Genomic DNA, 21,854 nt, shown 5'->3' on the forward strand with positions numbered 1-21,854 from the left:
ATACCTAATAGGTAATACCTAAAGATAATACCTAAAAAAATTAGGTATTATCAAAATTTAAAACTTTGCTCTGCAAATGACACTGTTGTTAATAGAATAAAAATACAAGCCACACATGGGGAGAAAATATTTACAAATCACATTTTTTTACTAACAACTTGTAACTACAATATATAAAAAAAACCTCAAAACTCAACAAGAAGAAAAGAAACACTCATTAAAAAAAAAAAATGGACAAAAGATTGGACCAAGCACTTCTCCAAAGAAGATATAGGAATGAAAAATAAGCAAATGAAAAGATATTAAACATCATTAGTCATTAGAGAAGTGTTAAATTAAAATTACAATGAGAAGCCACTATAAATCTATTAGAATATCAAATAAATAAATAAATATGACTGATCATACCAAGTGCTGGTGCGGTTGTGGAGCAACTGGAATTTTCGTTCATTGTTGATGGAAATACAAATGGTACAGCCATTTGGAAAATAGTTTGGCAATTTCTTATAAAGTTAAATATACATCTACCATATGACTCTATAACCCCACTCTGCTATGCTCAAGAAAAGTGGAAACTCATGTTCATATAAAAACCTGTACATAAATGCTTATAGCAGCTTTATTCATAATTACCCAAAACTGAAACAATCCAAATGTTCTTTAACTGGCAAATAGATAAGCCATGTTACCTCCATAGAGTGAAATACTATTCAGCAATAAAAAGGAACAAACTACTGTTCGACGCAACATGGATGAATCTTAAATGCATTTTGCCAAGTGACAAAAGTCAGATCCAAAAGGTTGCATATTGCATGATTCCATTTATATGACGTTCTGCAAAAGGCATCACTGTAGGGACAAAAAAATAGATCCGTGGTTGTCAGGAGGTAGGGGTGGGAGAGGGACAGACCATAAAGAGGCAGGTCAAGGTCATTTTGGAGTAATAGAATTGCTCGTTATCATGATGGTGGTGATAGATTCATGACTCTATGCTTTGTCAAGACCAATGGAACCGTATACCACAAAAAGTGAATGTTACTGTATGCGAATTTTAAACAATTGGCCAGAAAGTTGGGGGAACCCCACATGGAATACAAACTAAGAAAAAAGCCAAACTGCATTACAAATGAATCATAGAATTATACTGAAAGAGTTAGAAAATAATTAACCTAAGTAACTTCGGAAAGCAATTTTGATTGCGTATATCGTAAGACTAAAGACAAGAACTGTCCACAAGTACCCTACTCTAGTAGGTAAATTGGCTTCTCACAGAGGCAGGGGTTAGTAATTCTGCAACTACTTGGTGTGGGTACATACTAGGGTGGAAGAACAAGTAATTCCCATTCATCGCGGCAGGTGTATTCTGTAAATCCACTGTAAACACTGAATTAGCAAATACTGAGGAATTGCTCCTAGAGGAAAGACAGGGTCAGGGTCCTGTGAGCATCCGGTCACAGCGTTTTTATCAAACAATCAATACATAGCCTTATGTGTATTTCTGTTTCAAGACACCGTATTTATTGCATTTTGCTGATTCATGAACACTGAACTCACAGCCAGCAGAGCCATCACTCACGCTCGAATGAAGCGTACCTGACCCAGGTGCTTGGCTGTGAGACACAGCACAGACTTCTTGTGCCTAGGGACGTTAGATAGCACTTCAGCACCGCGCTCCGGCCTCGTGTTAAATGGTAAAATCACCAGCGAAAAAGTAGAAAACGTGCCACTAAATAGACGGCGAAGAGGACACTTTGTAATAAGACACCTAAAGCAGGAAGGCAGAACGGAGCCTCGTTTGACCCCAGCTGGTAACAAACGCAGTGGGCACATGCTTCTGAAGCTCTGGGCACGTCTGCAAAAGACCACCAAAGTGCCATGAGTACTGATTTTGGGGTTACGAAATGAATTTTGACTAGTAGGAGAATTTGCAAATAGAGAATCCGTGAATAAAGAGAATCAACTGTATACTGTTGACAGTGAATCAGCTGTATACTGTGGATGATGAATCAACTGTATACTGTGGATAAGGAGAGCCAGAGGAGGAGGACGAGATACCAACCCAACCATCTCCCGGAGGTCAGTACCATCTGCTGAGGGCGCGAGGCTGACTCTCTGGAGTCACCCTCATAGACCAAGCACCCCCACTCCTTTTACAAAGGGGGAAACCGAGACCTGGGAACCAAGGGACTTGTCCGGGTGACACCTTAGACAGTCCTTTGTCTCCATTTGCTGTAAGGACACTGGGCTGCCCAGCTCACCTCTCCAGGAGCTAGGGCCCTGAAGGTGAAGAGTTTTTTAAAGGTGGGGATGAGGGTGTTAAGACGCTCAAAATCCAGTCCTCAGTTTACCCAGATGGCTCGCTCTCCTACCCTACCAATCTGCCAGAAAGAAATTCTAACAGTGAGCGCAGGGCTGTCTCAGACCTCTTCTCCTCCTCCTCACCAGCATGCACTCTCCGGGTAATCTCATCTATTCTCATTACTTTAAGTACCATCTATATGCAAATTTATGTCTCCAGCCAAGACCTCTTCCTCTGAACTCCACACTCCAATTTCCAGCTGCCTTCTTGATGCCACCTGGATATCAAACGGGCTATCAAACCTAACATCTCTTGGAAAGAACTTTGATTCCCTCCCCAACCCTGATCCTTCCTCTTTCTTTCCCACCCTAGTAAACGGTGGCTCTACTTGCTCAGGCCAAACCTGGGTGTCATCCTTGAATCTGTTCTTTCTCTTGCATCCTACATACAATCCAAGGACTTCCTGCCGCCTCCATTGCACCAGTGCATTTGCAAGCCTCCTGAACCGGGTTCCCTGTTTCCAGCCTTGCCCCACACAGCCTGCCAAATGGCAGCTAGAATTGTCATAAAATGTCATGTCGTGTCACTCCTCTGCTTAAAACCCTCCAAAGGCCTCCCTCTCACTCAGAGTAAAACCCAAGACTGGTAGACGACCCCCTGATCTCCCACCCCACCCCCTCACCCTGCTCCAGCCACTTGAGCCCTGGCCAGTCCGGAACAGCCAGGCACCCTTCCGCTGGGCTGGGCGTGCGCCTTGGCTTCCCTCTGCCTGGGAAAGCTGTCTGTGCAGAGAGCAGGTCTGTGGCTTGTCAGCACTTTCCTACCTGATCCTGGACAAGCAGGAGAAGATCTGGGCGGGAAACCTTGGCTCTCCAGGTGGAGTCAGGCCTGCGCCTCCAGCCTCCGGCTTTGCTGAGCTCTGCCCAAATGCCCCTTCCTCAGAGTGCGCCCCTGACCCCTCCCCACACTCACCACCCCGTGGCTCCTACCCTCTCCTTCTGGTTTTCTTAGCACTCCTTGCCGCCTGCTAGGGTGCATTTGTTTGTGAATTGTCTGTCTCCCTCCACTAGGCTGGAGGCTCATGGCTGGTGTGTTCTCTGCTCTGTCCCCTCGTCGGGAAGCCAGCCCTGCATTTTCCCCAGAGGTGGAAAGTCGGGGTCCCCCGGAGGGACCCCAGGAGCACCCGCTGCTCTGCCAAGGCTGTGATTGAAACAGGCCAGAGTGCCCTAACAGCCTCGACCCAGAAAAGGCCTGGAAACTTTTAACAAGACAAAATGACAATGTGGCGGGTTGGGGTTTGGTGCAGCTTCCTGTCCCACCCCCGCTGGAATCAGGGGACCCACCAGGCTGCAGAGCTTCTTATTCCCCCCACCCAGACTCTGCCCCTCCTCCACGAGCCAACTTCCTCCCGCCCCACACAGACGTTCCCAGAGCTCATCTGGAACCTTCTGATTTGCATCTCCAAAGAAATAAAATAAATGCCACTAAACGCTGTTTATTTTCCTCTGTTTGCCCCGAGGCGGGCCTGTTGTGGCTCCCGAGATGTGGCGTGGGTAATCAAGGCGATTTCCGTGGCTGGGGAGCTGGGGACCTCGGGGGCCTTCGCAATAAAAAAGAGGGGGACTGCAACTCCAGTTTGAAAGGAGATGCGCGGGGGAGAGGAAAGATAAACCGACAACAAAACCTGCCTGACACAATCATGGCCACATTTGCATAACAGAGACGAAGAGCTCGCAGAGAAGGAGCGGTAATTAGATTCTCCAGTGATTAGGGACACTTTCCAAGCCGCTGGGAGAGGAGATGGAAGCCCAACCTTGAAGTGGAAGAAGAATGCACGGAATCCAGGATGGCTGGCGGGAGGGCGGGAAAGGAGGGATCACACACCGAGAGCTCGCTGACTCCGGAACGACCCACAGACCTGCCCCGGGAGCGGCCAGGCTCAACCCCGAGCCAGCTGCGCTACCTTGTGCACCTGCAACCTCCCCAGACCTGCTAAATGGGATTTGGATGCTTAAAAGAGCTGCCTCAGGGAGCAGGCGTGGAGGGGACACAGGGGCGGTGTGCTCACTAGGAAGACACCTTCCCAGTTCCCTTCCCAGCGTGGGTCTCACAACGCCTGCCTTGTGTCCAGTGGGAATCTATCGTGCCAGGTCGACCCCCCTCACAAGCAGGTAGCTTTTGCACAGAGGAGGCAGTGACCCTGGGCGGGGGACAGAAGTTGGCAGTCTTGTGACTGGGGTGTATGAAGGAGGTGGAGGCCAGGGAGTGGCCTGACCTAGGAGACACAGTGTTAGGTCAGCTCTCTCTCCGCCAAGCCCAATTCTCACTGTCGCCCCTTAAGAACGAGTGACATCATAGGGGTCACCCTGGATGCAACATTTGTGCATCTGTAAAAAACCATTTGCAAACGTGGACTCCTTATTACCGTGTTTCCCCGAAGATAAGACCTACCCATAAAATAAGCCCTAGCAGGATTTCTAAGCATTTGCGCAATAGAAAATAAGACCTAGTGACGGGCGTGGCTACGCAGCGCATCTGCACAACCCATGCATTTCGTGGCAGAGCGGTCAAGAAGACGAGCAGCCCTTCCCATCTGCCCCATGAGAGATTGGGGCCAATGGTTCTAAAGGAAATAGAGTCGCAAGACATTCAGAATGGAATTCGGGGTTTGGAGAGTGATGATGATGTTCCAGAAGAAGACGACTTCACTATATTTGAATAAATGTAGATTGTTGTACCGTACTTAAAAAAAATACCACGTCCCCTGAAAATAAGCCCTAGGGTGTCTTCTTGAGGAAAAATAAATATAAGACCCTGTCTTGTTTTCGGGGAAACAGGGTATTAGCAACCAGTCATTTGTCTCATACCTCCTGCTGTCTGGGTTTTGAGCTCCCTGATGACAGAAAGCAGATTTTTTTAAAAATTATTTTTATTATCATTTCTAATTTCCGGCACTTGGCACATAGTGGATGATCAGGACCTGTTTAATGCATGACAATCATTCTTGACACTTCTTCTCCAGGGCTGTGGGATTGGCCAATGGCAGGGGAGTCTCTCAAATCAGGCAATTTAGGTCTAGGGCCATCATGACTCAGCAAAGGAGGAAGAGACTTGGGGCTGTAATCCTCCCTTTGTGACTTCTGGGCAATGTTAGGGTGTCGGAACCAATGCCCTGGGTTTCCAAAAAGAGAGTGAATTGCAAAGAGAGGTTTCTTTAAAAGAGAACAGATTCATGCCGTCCTTGCCTCTAATCTGGACTCCAACATTAGAACCTAATTGCTATGATTAGAGGAGAATGAGTCAACATGTATTCTTTTTTTAAAGGGATGTGTGTGTGTGTGTGTGTGTGTGTGTGTTTCATGTAAGTTGTGGCTGTGGAAATATTTTTGCAAGTCAAGTATTAGCTGGAGCTAAGAGTTTGTGTTCCCGCTGGTTTCCATGGTAACCTGTGGCTTCCTTTGCTTCTCTCTCTCCTCCTCCTCCTCTGGTATGGGGATACTCCTTTTCTAAGCAGGAGGAGCAAGATGGGTAAGAGAGAGAAAGGGACATCACCACACCAGCCTCCGCGGCTCCCAGACACTGCAGCCAGGGGGCTGTGCAAACCCAGCGTGTCCATCACTGGGCAGTGGCACTCAGACCTGGGGGACAACTGACCGCCTGCTCCCAGGTCACCTCCACCCCAGATTCCCACTCAGCCCCGCCCCACCCTGACAGCCAGGCTGGTGCTACAGGCACAGCTGTGCCCAGGGACTTAATTACATGCTTCGAATTCTGTTATCTCCAAGACCAGGTATTAGTTTTTAAAATAGAAAGCCGGCAAGGGGTTAAAAGGAAGACAAGAGCTGGGGAGAGGGAAAGAGAAGGAGAATGACAGCGTTGGGAAAAGAGAACAACAACCTTCTGACCTTTTGTTGTTTGGGGCAAACCACAGAGAGGACAGGTGGAGGCACAGGTCGGCAGACCAGGACTCGGGCTCAGGACAAAGGTGGGTTTGGCCTAAACATGTCCCACTTTGCAGCTTACCCATTTGATGACACAAGGCATATAAACTCATAAAACCACCCCCTTTCCCCTGCAATATATAAAAAAGGGTCTCCAACCTTCTCTCTTAATATTTCTAATACAGTCAGTTATCTTCTTAGAGCTAGAGGATACAGCCAAAACAATCACAGACTTAGGCTGTTTAAGCTACGTGGCCAGGAACTGCTCTAAACCCACTTCGCGTTGATTAACTCATTCCATCCCTGCAAAACCTCCTCGATGTGAATGCTATTAAGAGCCACTGTTATTACAGAAATGGAAATGGAAGCCCAGAGAGGTTATGTAAATTGTTCAAGGTCACACACAGAAAGCAAGTGGTGGAGCCAGGATTGGAAGATTCTAGGGTTTGTGCTTGTAACCGTGGCGCTAACCTGGCTGGAAGAGAACTTGGCGAACATCTCATGTAACTAAGAGGACCCAAACCCCAGGGTGTGTGACTCGCCCACAGTCACACAGCTTGTGAGCAGCACATGCCCCGGGCAAGCGCCCCGGTGATTCGGCCACAGCTGGTCCCACCCCCTTCTGGAAAAGGTCAACCGGGGCGAAGGTCTTGCCTCCAACCCCGGCTGCTGCCCCTTCCCGGAGTTTCGAGTTTCGCCCTTCCTGTCTTCCCTCTGAAGTGCCCCTTCCCAGATGTCCGCTGCAGCCTGTCTGCGCCTCCCCTCCCCGGCGAAGGGGAGGAGGCTGTGCCCAGCCGTCCTGTCGTCCTGTGGAGAGTGACAGTGCCGCCCACCACCCTGTCATCTCTGCCTCGCTCATCCCCGACAGACGCCTCCCAGCTCCCAGCTGTCTGTCAGCAGCTGCTCCGCGATATAAATAGCCGCCGTTGGCAGGGGGGCCCTGGCAGCGGGGGAGGGGGAGCAGAGGGGGCTGGTGACAGGCAGTGAAGGAGACAGCGAGGGTCCTCCTGGGGCTCAGACAGTCCAAGCTGCTCCTCGGAGGGGCTGTTCGGGCCGGGAGGAGGAAAGGGAATTTGGGCTTGGCAGGAAGCAGCTGAGTGCAGGGGCGTTGGCCGGCGGGTCGGCCCTGTCCTCGCGGCCCAGGCCTCCCGGCCACCGTGAGCAGGTGCAGACTGAGCGCCAGTCCTCCCCTCCGTCCCGGGCTTCTCGAGGAAGCATGTCGGGGGCCCCTCTACCCACCCCCCGGGCATTTGTGGGGTACGAGGATGCTAATTCTGTAGAGAGAAGACAACGCTGGAGAGGAGAGGGCCCGGGAGGCCCCATGTGAGCACAGAGTGGGAGCAGAAATAAAAAGGGAAAGGAAAGTTTCAGCAGCACTGGAAGCATCCGGGAGTCATTTCAAACGCAGCTAATGTTTATCAAGCCTCTGCCAGGTGTCAGGTGCTTCCACACACATCCCCGCGTCTCCTCGCCTCTGTCATCCAGGGTGGGCTTGGTCCTACTTCCTACTTCCCGGATAAGGACCTGGGAGAGAAGGAGAAGAGGCAGGGCTGCAAGAAACCCTGGAGACCGTTAAGTTCGGTTCCCAACGTCCTGCTGAGGAGGCACAGAGAAGTTCCAGACAAGCCAGAGACACACCACCGCAGCCGGGCGTCAGCGGGACAAGGCTTGACAGCCTTCCCCGGCCACCAGCCGCTCGCCGCCCTCCTCCTCTCCTTCTGCGGCTGGCAGCCGCAGCATTGCTGCAGCAAGTCACCTCTGGAAAGTCACCCGAGTGCCCCTCCTGCGCAGGTGAAGTTAAGGGAGGGACACTCGTGCAGAAGCATCCCACAGGACCTATTTTTTTTTATTTTTGAGACAGAGTCTCGCTTTGTTGCCCAGGCTAGAGTGAGTGCCGTGGCGTCAGCCTAGCTCACAGCAACCTCACACTCCTGGGCTCAAGCGATCCTGCTGCCTCAGCCTCCCGAGTAGCTGGGACTACAGTCATGCACCACCATGCTCGGCTAATTTTTTCTATATATTTTTAGTTGGCCAATTAATTTCTTTCTATTTATAGTAGAGACGGGGTCTCGCTCTTGCTCAGGCTGGTTTTGAACTCCTGACCTCGAGCAATCCGCTCACCTCGGCCTCTCAGAGAGCTAGGATTACAGGCGTGAGCCACCGCGCCCGGCCCCACAGGACCTATTTTTAAGGCTCCACGGCGCTGCCCTTCTGATCCCTCTCGGAATAGAGTGACGGTTGTCACACTGCGGTGTGCAGCGCCGTCACCCAGAAGGTTGCTAAACAGAGAGCTGCGCCCCACCCCAGGGTTTCTGAATCAGTAGGTGTATTGTTTATATTTTTAACTCTCTGCATATGATGATGTTTTGAGGTTTAAAGACTTTTCTGGTTGAAGAGAGACTGCTGCCGCTCCCTGAGCTAGGCAAATTCTCAGAGAGAGCAGAGGGCTCAGCCTTGAATATGCAAACTAGCCAGCCCAGAGCCACAACCCCTCTCTCTGGCCCTCGCTTGAGTCAGGAGAACCAGCCTGAGCAAGAGTGAGACCCTCCCCACACCTCACCACACCCCCTCCCCCCGTCTCTACTAAAAATAGAAAAAACATTAGCCAAGCAACAAAAAAAGAAAAATTAGGGGGCATGGTGGCACATGCCTGTAGTCCCAGCTCCTCAGGAGGCTGAGAGAGGAGGATCGCTTGAGCCCAGGAGTTTGAGGTTGCTGTGATCTGGGCTGATGCCGCGGCACTCTAGCCCAGGCAACAGAGCAAGACTCCGTCTCAAAAAAAAAAAATAATAATTTCCTCTGCCCTAATCAGGCCAGGGCCAGTACCAGGCACCTAGGGACCAATTCTGTAGCTTAGAGCTCGTTGAAATTACCCACGCTAGCCAATCCTAAGCTGTTCACCTGCCCTGCCTCGCCCATGCAAACGCCAATGCAGGCCGTGGCTCCTGCCCCTTCTGCCCCTGGACTCCCCTGAAACTTTCCCATAGGCCCGGGTGCCATGCTGTGCCTCCTGTCTCAGGGGCCTGTGAGTGTAGTAGACCTTGTTTCCCTAGCCTCTCTGTGTCTCCTCTTGTGGCCGCACCTGCCCGGCTGTCACATAACAGAGCACAGAACATAGGTCTGTGCTGGAGCCCGGGAATCCGGTGTTCTAACGAGTGTCCGGGTGATGCCCCTGCCACTGGCCTGGGACCCTGCTCTGGGAACTGCCAGTACAGAGGATTCACAAGTGGATGGGGAGAAGCAGGCAGACTTGCACAGGGCCCAGGGAGCCCCTCGAAAAGAAAAGGATTAAGACACGGATCTCTTATTTACTCTAATTCAGTAGGTCCTGATGGACTGCGACGGTAATGCCCTTAGACTTCACTGTTGAGAACAGACACCAGGAGCCCCCGAGGGAGCAATTCATCCTGACGCAGACCGTAGACAAGGCTGAGCCAGGTGTGCTCCACGGACCGGCAGCACCAGCATCCCGGGGAAGCTGTTGGAAATACCAATTATTGGGCCCGACCTGAGACCTACTGAATCAGAATGTCTGGGGGTGAGGCCCCCCCATGTGTGCTGGAAGAAGCCGTCCAGACTATCCTAATACCCTGTAGACCGTGGGGAACACAGCCCCACACCTCGGGGAGAAGTGACCAACTCAGGCACAAAGCACAGCTGTGCCTAGAAACTCTCCTAGACTCAGCCACTGAGCTGGTGACCTGTGGTGACAGGTGAGTACAAGCTCATCCTTATGGCATGGGGGCCCAGGGGTGGCACAGCCCTGTGTGGGCGTCTGACCAACCAGGGCACGGAAGCAGCAATGGGAAAGCCCGTGTGAGACCACGGTGGAGGTGACGTTCCAGGAGCAGTGATGGGACCAGGGACGGGGCTGGCTCTCCAGGGATCACTCACTGCCCCTCCCCCCCACTGCACAAGCGGTGGGGCTTGACTGCCCCTCCCCCCCACTGCACAAGTGGTGGGGCTTGTCTGTCTGTTGCCAGGGCACCCGCTGTGGGAGAAGACGTCTTGAAGGCCATCGAGGGATACTAGACTTCGGATGGTTGCTTAAAGGATTGATTTAAATATCAAAGGATCTGTGACCTTTGTACCCTGAGCTGATGAAATATGTCACACTGGTTATCTTTCCATAAATTGCATATTTTATCTGTGCCTCTAACAGAGAGAGCTGGCTACAGGTAGTTGCAACTGTGAGTTCTGACTGATGGTGACCCCGCTGGTCATCGTGAACTCGGAGCCAGGTCCAGCCTCCCCACCCTGCCCCGAAGCACTGTAGATTCCGGACAGCAGAGGAGTGAAATGGAAGGCGGCCCTGAGTACCTACAGGTGACCCAGCCTCCTTCCCCCACACCTGGGACTCACCTACAGTTCCCAAGCACCTCGTGCCGCTGCTGAGGCTGCTGCCCCAGTCTGGAACACCGCTGTCCACCCTGCCCAGGTGACAAACACCTGTGTCTCTTTCGGGGCTTGGCGTCTTTTCTCTGAAGATTTTCCAGACCTGCCCTGGGACAGCGGTGCTGATTCTTCCCACGCCCTGCGCGGGCCCCTGTGTGCTTCCATCACAGCACGGATACGCTCTGCCGCTGCTAACTGTAAGCTCCCCGAGGGCAAAGACTGCCTCGGTCCTCCTTTTACACTCAGCACCTCCAATGGTGAGCAAGACAGATACTATGCAGGTGGAGCTTATAATCCGGTGATTTTTTTTCAATAACAATACCCACACAAAGCATTAAGCCCTCAGTGATGAGCTTGAAATGCCTGGTGTTTTACCAAATCACACTACCAGGACTTCAGCACCTAATCTGCTTAAAAGAGACGCTGGTGCCTGGGGGAGCCCCCACCCCCGGGGAGTTCCAGTCTGGAAGAGGTGACACATCTCTTGCCCTGGGGGAATTCCCAGAAGGATGGGTAAACATGATATATTAGTCGTGACACTGTTTCCTGCCATTTATAGGTTTTTCTTTGTGGGATAGGAAATGTGGTCCTGGAAGCCCTGGAAGCCCTGGAAGCCCAAGCCGAAACTGTCCTGCAGTTCACAGTGCAGAGAAAGAGTCCCATATCCATCCTAATACCATCGAAGACACTGTTGGAGGAGGAGGGCAGGCCAGCCCTGTGGCATAACACAGAGTGGGTTTGCCAGGGGACAGAGTGCTGCTATGGGGGTAGGGGGACAGTGGGTTATGCTGGACACAAAAATACCACCCCAGGACTGCTGAGGAGGCCGGACACATGAGTCCAGCACAGAACACGGACGAGGGGCACACACCACAGAAGCAAGCGGGGAGTACTCAATGCTCAGAGGAACCCTGGTGTGTGAGGCCCCCGTGGCAGTGAACTGGGACGGCTCACAGCGGGAGAGAATCTTGACCAGGAATTGGAAGACAGAGAGCAGCAGGTCTTGGGGGAGAGGAGGCTGATGGGGTCCTTGCCAACGCCCAGGGACAAGGATGGGGGTGTGGAGGGAAAGCCTGGAAGAAGGAGAAGGTGGCTTTTCTCAGAGGGTGCTGTGACCTGCGCCCCTACCACTCCCGAGGACCTAGCTGCCCCCTTCACCCGCTGCCCCAGTGACAGCCTGGGGCAGTCCCCCTGCCCCAGGGGTTGCGCCCAGGGGAACTTGCAGTCTTAGAAACATGCAGAGCTTTACTCCTTCCAGAGGGAGAAACGGGGAAGGGGGGTTTCAGTCCCCTAGAAATTAGGAATAATGGTGGACGGAGTGGGGAGAGAGGGTGCGGGGGAGAGGGAGAGAGAGAGAGAAAGAGAGAGTGTCAGTCTATGGCCTGGTTAGTATTCGGTTGGCCGAGAGAGACAGACAGACAGGTTTTCAGCCTGTGAAAGGAGCAGACTATGGGGTGGAAGAGAAAACAGGGGCAGCCCTCACTGTTGTCATGGCAACACAGACAAATCGAACTGTGCCCGTAAACACCGCTGTGTGTGAGCTTTTTACTAAGCCCAAGCCCCAGGACAGAAAGGGATGACCAGGGGCAGACGCAGAGCCCCAGGTGTGGGGCTCGGCCCCAGAGAGCCTGCGCCTGTCCTGGCGGGGCCTGCACCGAGGCCCAGGGCCGCCTGCCAGGGGTGGGAGTGGGGTCTCCGCCCAGAGCGCCCCTCTGGCTTGGAGCAGACAGAGGCGAGCCCCTCCCGCCAGCGCTGTGGCCGTGTGCACGTGGTCTGTGTGCCAGGCGTGGCGGCCGTGGGCAGCGGGGGGCAGGTGCCCCACCAGGCGGGCCCACGAAACCCCAGGGCTTGCCCGCAGGACCACGGCACAGCCTGCTCCGTTCTTCCCGGGATGGGGTGTGCAGGGCTCTAGATGGATCCCGGGAAGGCGGAGCTTAGCTTGGCTGGGGGAGGAGTCTGGGCCCAGCCCCCCACCCCACCCCAGCCAAAGCTGAGCTCAGCCCCCCACCCCACCCCAGCCAAAGCTGAGCTCGGCCCCCTGCTCTCGTTGCCCCCACGTCCCCGGCTCATCTTTCCAGCTCGCATTCCTCTTCTACTCGCCTAGCCTCTCTCCCCGCCCACCGTGGCCCCCTTCCTCTTCCTCTTCCTGTCCCCCCTCCACGGTAGTCTGCCTCTCGTTCCCTGGGTTGCGCTCTTCTCCCTCCCCGCCTGCCTTCTGTCTGTTTAAATCAATACCGAGGCCAGAGGAGTAGGTGGAAAATCACTGCGCTGGGGACAGCAGGGAGGAACGTCTTGGCGTTGGGCCTTTTCTCTCTGCCACAGTGCAACAGCCGGAGCAGAGAGCCCCAGAGCATCAGCGCGGGGACACAAGTCACCCACGCCCCGGCACTCACAGCCCCCACGCCCCGGCACTCACAGCCCCCACGCCCCGGCACTCACAGCCCCCACGCCCACCTGACCACCCTGCCTGGCGGCAGGAGAAGAAAAGTCGGGGGAGGGGAGAGGGATCACGCCCCCCCCTTGCGTACCACCCTACAGCTCACTGTGATTCCAGGCCCACGAGGAAACTGGGACTTTCCTAAGTTTGTTTCACCTTGGGATCAAGGAAACCCTCGGTATTCTGCCATGTGTAGTTTGACCAAAGCCAAAACGGAGTCATCACCCCGACTCCCCAGTTGAACTGTGTACTGATGACCATGGGGAGGGGGAAGAGGGCTGGAGGGCTGGGTCCCTGCTCTGGGGGAGGGAGGCTCCCAGAGTTGCTGGAACCCCTGCTCCAGGCCCGTGTGCTTGGTGGCCCCGGAGCTGGGGCTGGAGGAGAGGACGGGTCAGCCTGATGTCTGGTGCTAGACGGGTTGGTGGGGAAGACTTTCTTCAGAGTTGAAACTCAAGTTCAGTACTGGGGAAGGGTCCTCTGGCTCCGATTCTGCTAAGATAGGAACCCTTCTCACGCTGTGAACCTACCCAGTGAGATGGAAGCTATTCCCTAGTGGCCCCTAAACACAATTCCTGGAGCTCGTGGACCCTTCTCTTAGGGGAACAGTTGCCCACTGAGAAGTTCCTGTACTGGGGACAGCTACACCAGGCACAGGCTAACTGAAGGGTGTCCCAGAATGCCACCCTGGCCCCTCGAAGGGAACTGTTGACTCAGGAGACTCCTCCAAATGGACCCAGATTTACATCTAGTCACCTTCAAGTCTCCTGGGTCCCGGAGAATGGGCTAGGGGTGGTAATGAGAGGAGCTGTCCCCAATGCAGTCCTGCTTGTGTGTGTGTGTGTGCATGTGTACTCTGTGTGTGTGTGTACTTGTGTGTACTTGCTCTCACTGGCGTGTATGTGATTGAAGGATTATTTGTTTATCTGTGTGTGCATGTCCATGGGAGAACTTTTTTTTTTTAACAGACAGGGTCTTACTCTGTTGTCCAGGCTGGAGTGCAGTGGTGCAGTCGTAGCCTACTGCCGCCCTGAACTTCCGGGCTCAAGCGCTCTTCCCGCTTCGGCCTCCCGAGGAGCTGGGACCAGAGGTGCACACCACCATGCCTGGCTGCCACGGGTGTGTTTTTATCAGCACGGCAAGGCGTAGCTGTGTGTATGTTTTACCTGTGCGTGTTTGGGGGACTCTGTGTAGGTACAGATGGACGCCGGACAACTGTGTCTGTGTGTGTGTGGAATGACTGAAGCCCACGCGTGCTACACAGAGAAAGAGAAGAGGAGCAGCGGGCTGGCTGGCGCAGGCAGTGAGAGCGTCGCCGGGTGAGGCCTTGCTGAGTGCTCCGCTCCCTGCTGGGTCCAGCTCGCTCTGTCCCTGCTCATCACCATGGCTGCTGTGGTCGTCACAAAACCCTAGACGTTCTCGAGCACTTTCACCTTTCAGAGCTCTTTCTCGTCCATTATCGTATCTGATCCTCATAACAATTTCATGGAGATGCCTCTCCTGACTTCCACCGAATTACAAGCTCTGAACTCAGAGAGGTTAAGGGACTTGCCTAAAGTCACAAAGCTGCCCCAGAGCTGCGCCAGGACTCGCCCTCTTTCCGCAGAGCTCCCTCTCCGTTGATCAACTGGCCTCCCACTGGAAGAGGGGACGCTGAGCCCAGAGCGCAAGGAACCGTGCGGGTCCCACCGAACTCCTGGTAGCCGCGCCACTCTTACCTGCTCCTCGTGGCACCTCCACCCCACTGGCCTCATTCGAGGTCTTCTGGAGGTTGATTTAAATCAAGCTTTTATAATAAAATAAAATAAAAAAACACCCTACCTTGCATCCCTCGGTTTATTTTCCCCAGGCTCCAGTTCCCTGCTTGTAATTTGGATCGCCCTGAAAAGACATAAACATCTCTCAGCTTGAAGAGCCTCCGAGGAGCCAGCAGCGGCTCTCTGGCCGGTCCGTGGTCAGAGAGACCACGCTGGGCGGAGGGGCCCCCGCAGCCGTCCCAGCCCTGCCCCTGAGTCCGAGTGTCCCCCCTGCAGGACTGAGGCCCAGGGTGCGGGAGGGGCCGGGCCCTGACCGGCCTGGGGGCTGTGCGGGGCGGAGGATGGAAGCCCTGCTGCTCCCTGCCTGCCCGAGGCGGCCGCGTCTGCGGTTTACAGCCGGGCACCTAATTTATAAGCTGTTTTTACTGCTGTTGTCAGACAGCCACAAACCAAAGAAATAAAGTAGCCAGGGGAACAATGTCTCCCCTCCACCTCGGCCCTCCCAGCCTGTGTGCTGTGCCAGGGGGTCTGGGGGCCGGACAGCCGAGGTCCCCAGTGACAGATCCCCAAAGTGACTCCCTCGGGGCCCCGAGAGGCAGGTGCTGGCTGCACCTGACACCCAGGTAAGAGGCTCCCAGGTTCCCTCCAGAGAAACGAGGACGTGTGCAAACCTCGCTGCCTCCTGGCCGGTTATACCTGAAAATGGCTCGACCACATCACCGCCCCGGGGCTCCGTCCGGCCCAGGGCCCGCCCAGCCGTCACTCTGCCCACCCAAGCTCTCCTGGCCCCTCCTGCACGTCAGCTCCTGGTGGCCAGATCGGCGCTTGACCTCGCGGTGCTGTCCCCTGCGGGATGGTGCCTGGGTGGTGTCTTCTGCAACGTGACACCTCGGCGTGCTTTGGTGTCCCCTTCTCCTCGCTGCTGGGCCTGGCCCATGGCTGGCAGGCTATCAATAAATGCCCGAGCGATTGAGCTGAGTGACTCTGGGAAGCATAGGAGGCAAGAGCACAGGAAGGAGGCAGCAGGCGGGCAGGAGGGTGGCAGCCCAGGTCCCCCTGCTGACACCCATGACGCTGGGGCTGGGGACATTAGCCATTTCTGACAGTCACTCTTCTCGACTCCGCTTCCGTGGTGGTGGGCCTGGAATGTGTGGAGCGTTTGGTCAGAGCCCCAGAAGGTCCCTCCTGCCTTGAGAAGTGTCAAGGCCGGCCTCCCGCTAATCACCCTGGAGGAGCCCAGAAGGGAGTGACCGCCTCCCCAGGCCTCCAGGCTTGCGGCACGGCAGGGAGCATAAGGCTTTGAGCTGAGTGTGGAAGACTGCGTTTCCTGGCTGGAGAATGGGAGGCAGCTCTTTCGAACCGTGAAAGCAGGGCAGGTCGTGGTCACTCTGCCACCGAATCCCGTTTGCTGTGGCTCACACAGATCAATCACCAGCTCCAGCCATGGCCAGGGGTCAAGACCATGCTCTCTCCGTAGCCACTCAAGGCTCACCTAGACACATTCAGAAACCCCGCTCCCTGGAACCGCCGGCCTCTGCAACTCCCCTCTCTGCATGCTTTCTCCCCAACACCGGTGGACACGGAACCCCTCCTCCTCCTGCTCCTTCTAGCCCGGGCCTCCCCCTGCGGATAGCGTCTACACTGGGTTCCACCCATCTCTCTTCATTACAGCCCTTCACTCTTTTTTTCTTTCTTCTTCTTTTTTTTTTTTTTTTATTGAGACAGAGTCTCACTCTGTTGCCTGGCTAGAGTGTCGTGGCGTCAGCCTAGCTCACAGCAACCTCAAACTCCTGGGCTCAAGCGATCCTTCTGCCTCAGCCTTCCGAGTAGCTGGGACTACAGCCAAGTGCCACCATGCCCGGCTAATTTTTTCTATATATTTTTTTAGTTGGCCAATTAATTTCTTTCTATTTTTAGTAGAGACGGGGTCTCGCTCTTGCTCAGGCTGGTTTCAGACTCCTGACCTTGAGCAATCCTCCCGCCTCGGCCTCCCAGAGTGCTAAGATTACAGGCGTGAGCCACCGTGCCCGGCCGCGCTTCACTCATACCAGCATTGCTCCCTCCTCTCCTACCCATCCACCACAGCCCCAGTCAGTCTGATATTCATTCAACAACCCCATATGGGCCCACCCCGCATAAGGAGAGGTGCTGAGGAGGTAACCTTGACTGACGTTTAGTCTCTGTCCTGGAGGAACTCACAGTGGAGCAGAAAAACCATGGCATGACGATCAGGAGTGACGTCAAAGACCACCCATCTGGGCCACCTCGTCACGAGGAAACTGGGAGAAGCTGAGTGACTCGCGACCCCGCAGAGCAGCACGGCAAAGCGAGGGCCAGACCGTTGCGATCTTCCTAGAATTATAGTGCGGTAGGAATGGATTTGGTGTCAGACAGACAGGCCTGGGCGTGACTCCTGGTGCTGCCACCTTCTAGCTGTGTGACCCTGGGCAAGTCGCCCAGCGTGTCTGAGCCTTAGTTTCTTCCCACGTAAAACGAGGGCCCGACGCCTTGCTGACGGGGTGATTGCAAGCACCGGGGTGAGACGCGGCAAGTGCCGGGCAGTAGAGCGAATCCCGTAGATGGGAGCTCGCCGAGTGGACGTGGAAGGAGAAGGAGAAACAATAGCAGTGACTATTAATAACAGCACTGCGTCAGGGACTCCACACGTACTTTCCCACTCAGCCTCTGGAGTAGGCACTTTCCAATTTTAGAGCAGTTGGAGAAAATGAGAGTCAGAGAACGCAAGGAACTTGCCCAAGGTCACCCAGCTAAGAGGCGGGGCGAGGCGCTGCCGTGCCACCCTGGCCCGCTCTGCCTCCTGTGCCGATTCCTGACTTTCAACATGTAAACGTTTATCGCGTCCCTGAGGTTTACAAAGCAATCCAGGAACACGGAGCAGAACAGAGCAAAATCCTTGCTCTCTAGGAACTTGCAATTTAAGGAGAAAGGACATAAATATAGAAAGACAGTCCGAGTCGATGCCAAATAAGTCCCACGCGAGTTCCAACCCAGGAAGGGTCCCAGGAAGTTGGAGTAATCAGGGAAGGCTTCACAGAGGAGGCAGGGACTCCAGATGGGCTTTGAAGGATGGAAATGCTGTAGAAAAATGGGGAGATAGGGATAGACAATCCCGCAGGTAAAAATGGAATAAGCAAAGGCCCTGGGGCAGGATTAGTCTCAGTATGGAGAGGGGTCATGGAGTCCCACATTTCCATAATCATCTTTTCATTCACTTGCTCATCTCTTTACTCAGTCATTCATTCAACAAATATTTCTCGAGCACCTACTATTTGTCAGGCATTGTGCTAAACCTTGGCAAGAACACAGCTCCCAACTCAGCCTAGTTGGCAAGAGCCACCGTGCAATGTGGAACCGCTAAGATAGAAGAGTATAGGGTGCTAGACCCTTACCCGTCCTGTGGGGTCAGGCAAGGTTTTCTAGAGGGAGGGGCGTCTAAGCTGAAACACGAGGGACACATACATGGAATGATTTAAAAACATTCATGCTCACTGTCCTCATGATCAGCACTGTCAAAATAACTTACGTGTATTGGGGCCTCTCTGAGTGTCAGGGCCTGGATTAGGTGCTTTACATATATTCTCTTCCAATACTCATGACGACCTTACGAGGTAGGTGCCATTCCTTACCCCTATTTAGAGATGAAGAAATGGAAGTTAAGAGTGCTTACAAGACTTGCCCGGAGTCACATGGCCAGGAAGTGGTAGGGCCAGGGCTCAGCCTTTGTGTCCTTACCCACTCACCAGGAGAGAGGGCAGGGAGAGTGTGCTCAGTCCTGCTGTGTTAGAGTGTGCATGCATTGAGAAGGTGTACGTTCAAGCCACTAAGGAGGTTTCCAGTTTGCCCACAGCACCCCCAGAGTCATAGCAGCTACCCACACCCTCGGAGGCTCGGCCCTCCTGCCCCTGGAAGGGGCTGATTTTTCAGAGTGGAGAGCTGGTGTTCCGGAATGCCAGAGCACCAGAGGGCCAAAGACATCTCTCTCTTCTCCCTCTCTCTCTCTCTCTCTTTAGCTTTTCCTACCCCTCAGTCGCTCCTGAAGACCTAGCCCTGTGGGAAATAGACAGTGGAGACACAGACCCTAAGTTTTTGCCAGGGCAGTTCAGGTGAAGTCCCACATCCTATTGTCACCAAACTCTCCCCGTTAACAACCCAGAGCTGCCCACCAGAAATAAACTTACGGAACTCACTCTGCAAGAGAGGCAGCGTGCAGTAGCAGGCTGGGTGGCAGACCAGGTCTGCCCTTAGCCATGGTGGGGTCTCGGTGTCCTCGCCCCAGCATGAGCGGCTCTGCCCATGCAAGTCCAGTCTGCTTGTGAGCAGATGAGGAACAGGGTGAGGTGCTCTTCTGGCTGATTGTCTGCCTTCCTGGGAGACCCACAAAATCAGGTTGCTAAAGATGGGGTGAGCCTAGATGAGAGGGCAGCGAAGTGGGGTGGAGCAGGAAAAAGCCTGTGCCTTTCCCTTCCAGAGATTAGGTGGAGGAGAGAGAGCTGAGCTCCTGGTTGTTCCTGGGTTGGAGGGATGGCGCAAGGGTGACTAAATGAATCAAGTCTTGGAATGGCTTTTGCGGGCCCAGGGAAGGCAGCATTATGTACCCCATGCCAGCTGCAGGGTGGGTCCTGGGGTGACCAGGAGCACACCAGGGGTTCAGGAAATACAGACTTGGCCCCAAAATAAAGCAGCAGCAGAATGAAAGTCCTATAATAAGGCGAAGCTGATTAGGCTTAGGATAAACAAATAAACAAAATAAGTTTATAGTCCTACTTCACAGGGAAGATAATCCACTTAGAATACAATACCCCAAGAGGAGGCACAGGCTGGAAATATGCAGAGCTCCAAAATGAGATTATGATGATTTGGGAAAAGGGATTCATTGTAGGTTAGAATAAAAACTATTTTAGCTAGATTCTTAATATTCCTTGCCCTTCCAAAACCAGCCCGAACATCATGCCCGAGATCAAAGGCAGACCAGGGGCTGACAGTGCTAACATAAAAGCTGAAGTTTCTTTTAAAAAAAAAAATTTTATTTTGAAATAATTATAGATTCATAGGAAGTAGAAAAATAGTAGAGAGAAGTCCCATGTACCCTTCACCCAGTCTTCCCCAATGGCAATGTCTTACATAACTACAGCACAAGAAATAACAAAGCCAGGAAATGGACCTTGGTACAATCCACAGATCTCACCAGTTTTACATGCACTCATTTATGTGTGTGTGTGTGTTTTCTATGCAATTTTATCACATGCAAAGATTTGCGTAATCACCACCCAAATCAAGATACAGAACTATTCCATTCACAAAGACCCGTCGTGCCATCCCTTTGTAGGCACACCATGCCGCTGCTCCCCAAGCCCTGGCAACCACCAATCTGCTCTCCATCTGTATAATTTTGTCATTTCGAGACTGTCATAGGAATGGAATCATGCAGTACCTTTGAAATTAGCTTTTTTTTATTTTTCATTCAACATAATGCCCTTGAGATAGAGCTACGCAAGTTGCTGGGCGTGTCAATAATAGTTCGTTCCTTTTTGCTGTGGAGCAGTATTCAGTGGCAACCATGTCCCATAGTTTGTCTAATCGTTCACCCACTGAATTACATGTGGGTTGTTATCAGTTTAGGGCTAGTACAAATACAACTGCTATGAACAATCAGGTGCAGGTTTTGGTGTGGACGTGTTTTCATTTCTTTGGGACAAAAGGCTGGTGAGGTGATTGCCGGATCACATGGCTAAGTATGGGTTTGGCTGTTAAGAAACTGCAGCTGGGGGCACATGGACAGATCGGAATATCTGGGAACCGTGGGGGTCTCCATTGCGTGGTCAGAGTGTCTGCTAAGCCTACTAGGCTGGGGCCCGGCGGGGGGGGGGGGGGAAGGCACAGACACTTACTGTCCTGGAGAGACTGAGGCTGACACAGGCGGGAAACGACCACAGGCAATCGGAACGAAGAGTGATCTAAACTCCAAAGCTATTCAAAGCAACCCAGGGAGAACTCAGAGACACATTTTAATCGGCAGAGTGATACTGGCCTCCAATAAACTCCTAATCTTGCTAGAAAGATGGGCTTCCAGAATGATTTTCCAGCCATATTCATGTGCTGGTGAATCCGAACCCTGTGTGTAAAGGGCACACAGGGCCTAATTGTTCGAAGAGGCCTAATTGTTCACTAAGGAGTTCTGTGGTCCAGCCCCAGCCTGCCCCAGACCCCGGCTCACCTGGCTGGAGGAGCTGCCAAGTGGAGGGCACCAGCTCGTTCGTTCGCTCCCTCAATAAACACGTGTTGAGGCCCTGCTATGTGCACGGCGCTGTGCTAGGCCTCCGACCAGAACAGAAGAAGCCAGTGTCTGGACAGGTGGTCACATTTCGAAGTGAAATGTAAGTTCTGCCAAACAAGAAGGTGACCGAGGGCTGAGGTCTTGCCAAGTTCTAGGATATCCTAAGAAAATGTGCATCTCACCCACTAGAGCTTTTTTGAGACAGAGTCTCACTTTGTTGTCCAGGCTAGAGTGAGTGCAGTGGCGTCAGCCTAGCTCACAGCAACCTCAAACTCCTGGGCTCAAGCAATCCTCCTGCCTCAGCCTCCCGAGTAGCTGGGACTATAGGCACGCGCCGCCATGCTCGGCTAATTATATATATATATTAGTTGGCCAATTAATTTCTTTCTATTTTTATAGTAGAGATGGGAACTTGCTCAGGCTGGTTTTGAACTCCTGACCTTAAGCAATCCACCCACCTCGGCCTCCCAGAGTGCTAGGATTACAGGCGTGAGCCACTGCTCCCAGCCTCTGCTAGAGCTTTTTAACAGACTATGGGGCATGTGGACTAGGCAAGTGTCAGGGACCTTAGGAACAATGGCTAACACTTATTGGTCACTTTGTCAGGTGCCAGGCGCCTGCTCTGTGCCGAGCACAGTGCATTGATTTAATACCGTAAGATTTATGCAACATTTACTCATTAAACTTCCTACTATGTGCCAGAATGAATACAGAAGACACTGATTTCATGGAA

Source organism: Microcebus murinus, chromosome 23, assembly GCF_040939455.1.
Source record: "Microcebus murinus isolate Inina chromosome 23, M.murinus_Inina_mat1.0, whole genome shotgun sequence".
Classification (NCBI taxonomy): domain Eukaryota; kingdom Metazoa; phylum Chordata; class Mammalia; order Primates; family Cheirogaleidae; genus Microcebus; species Microcebus murinus.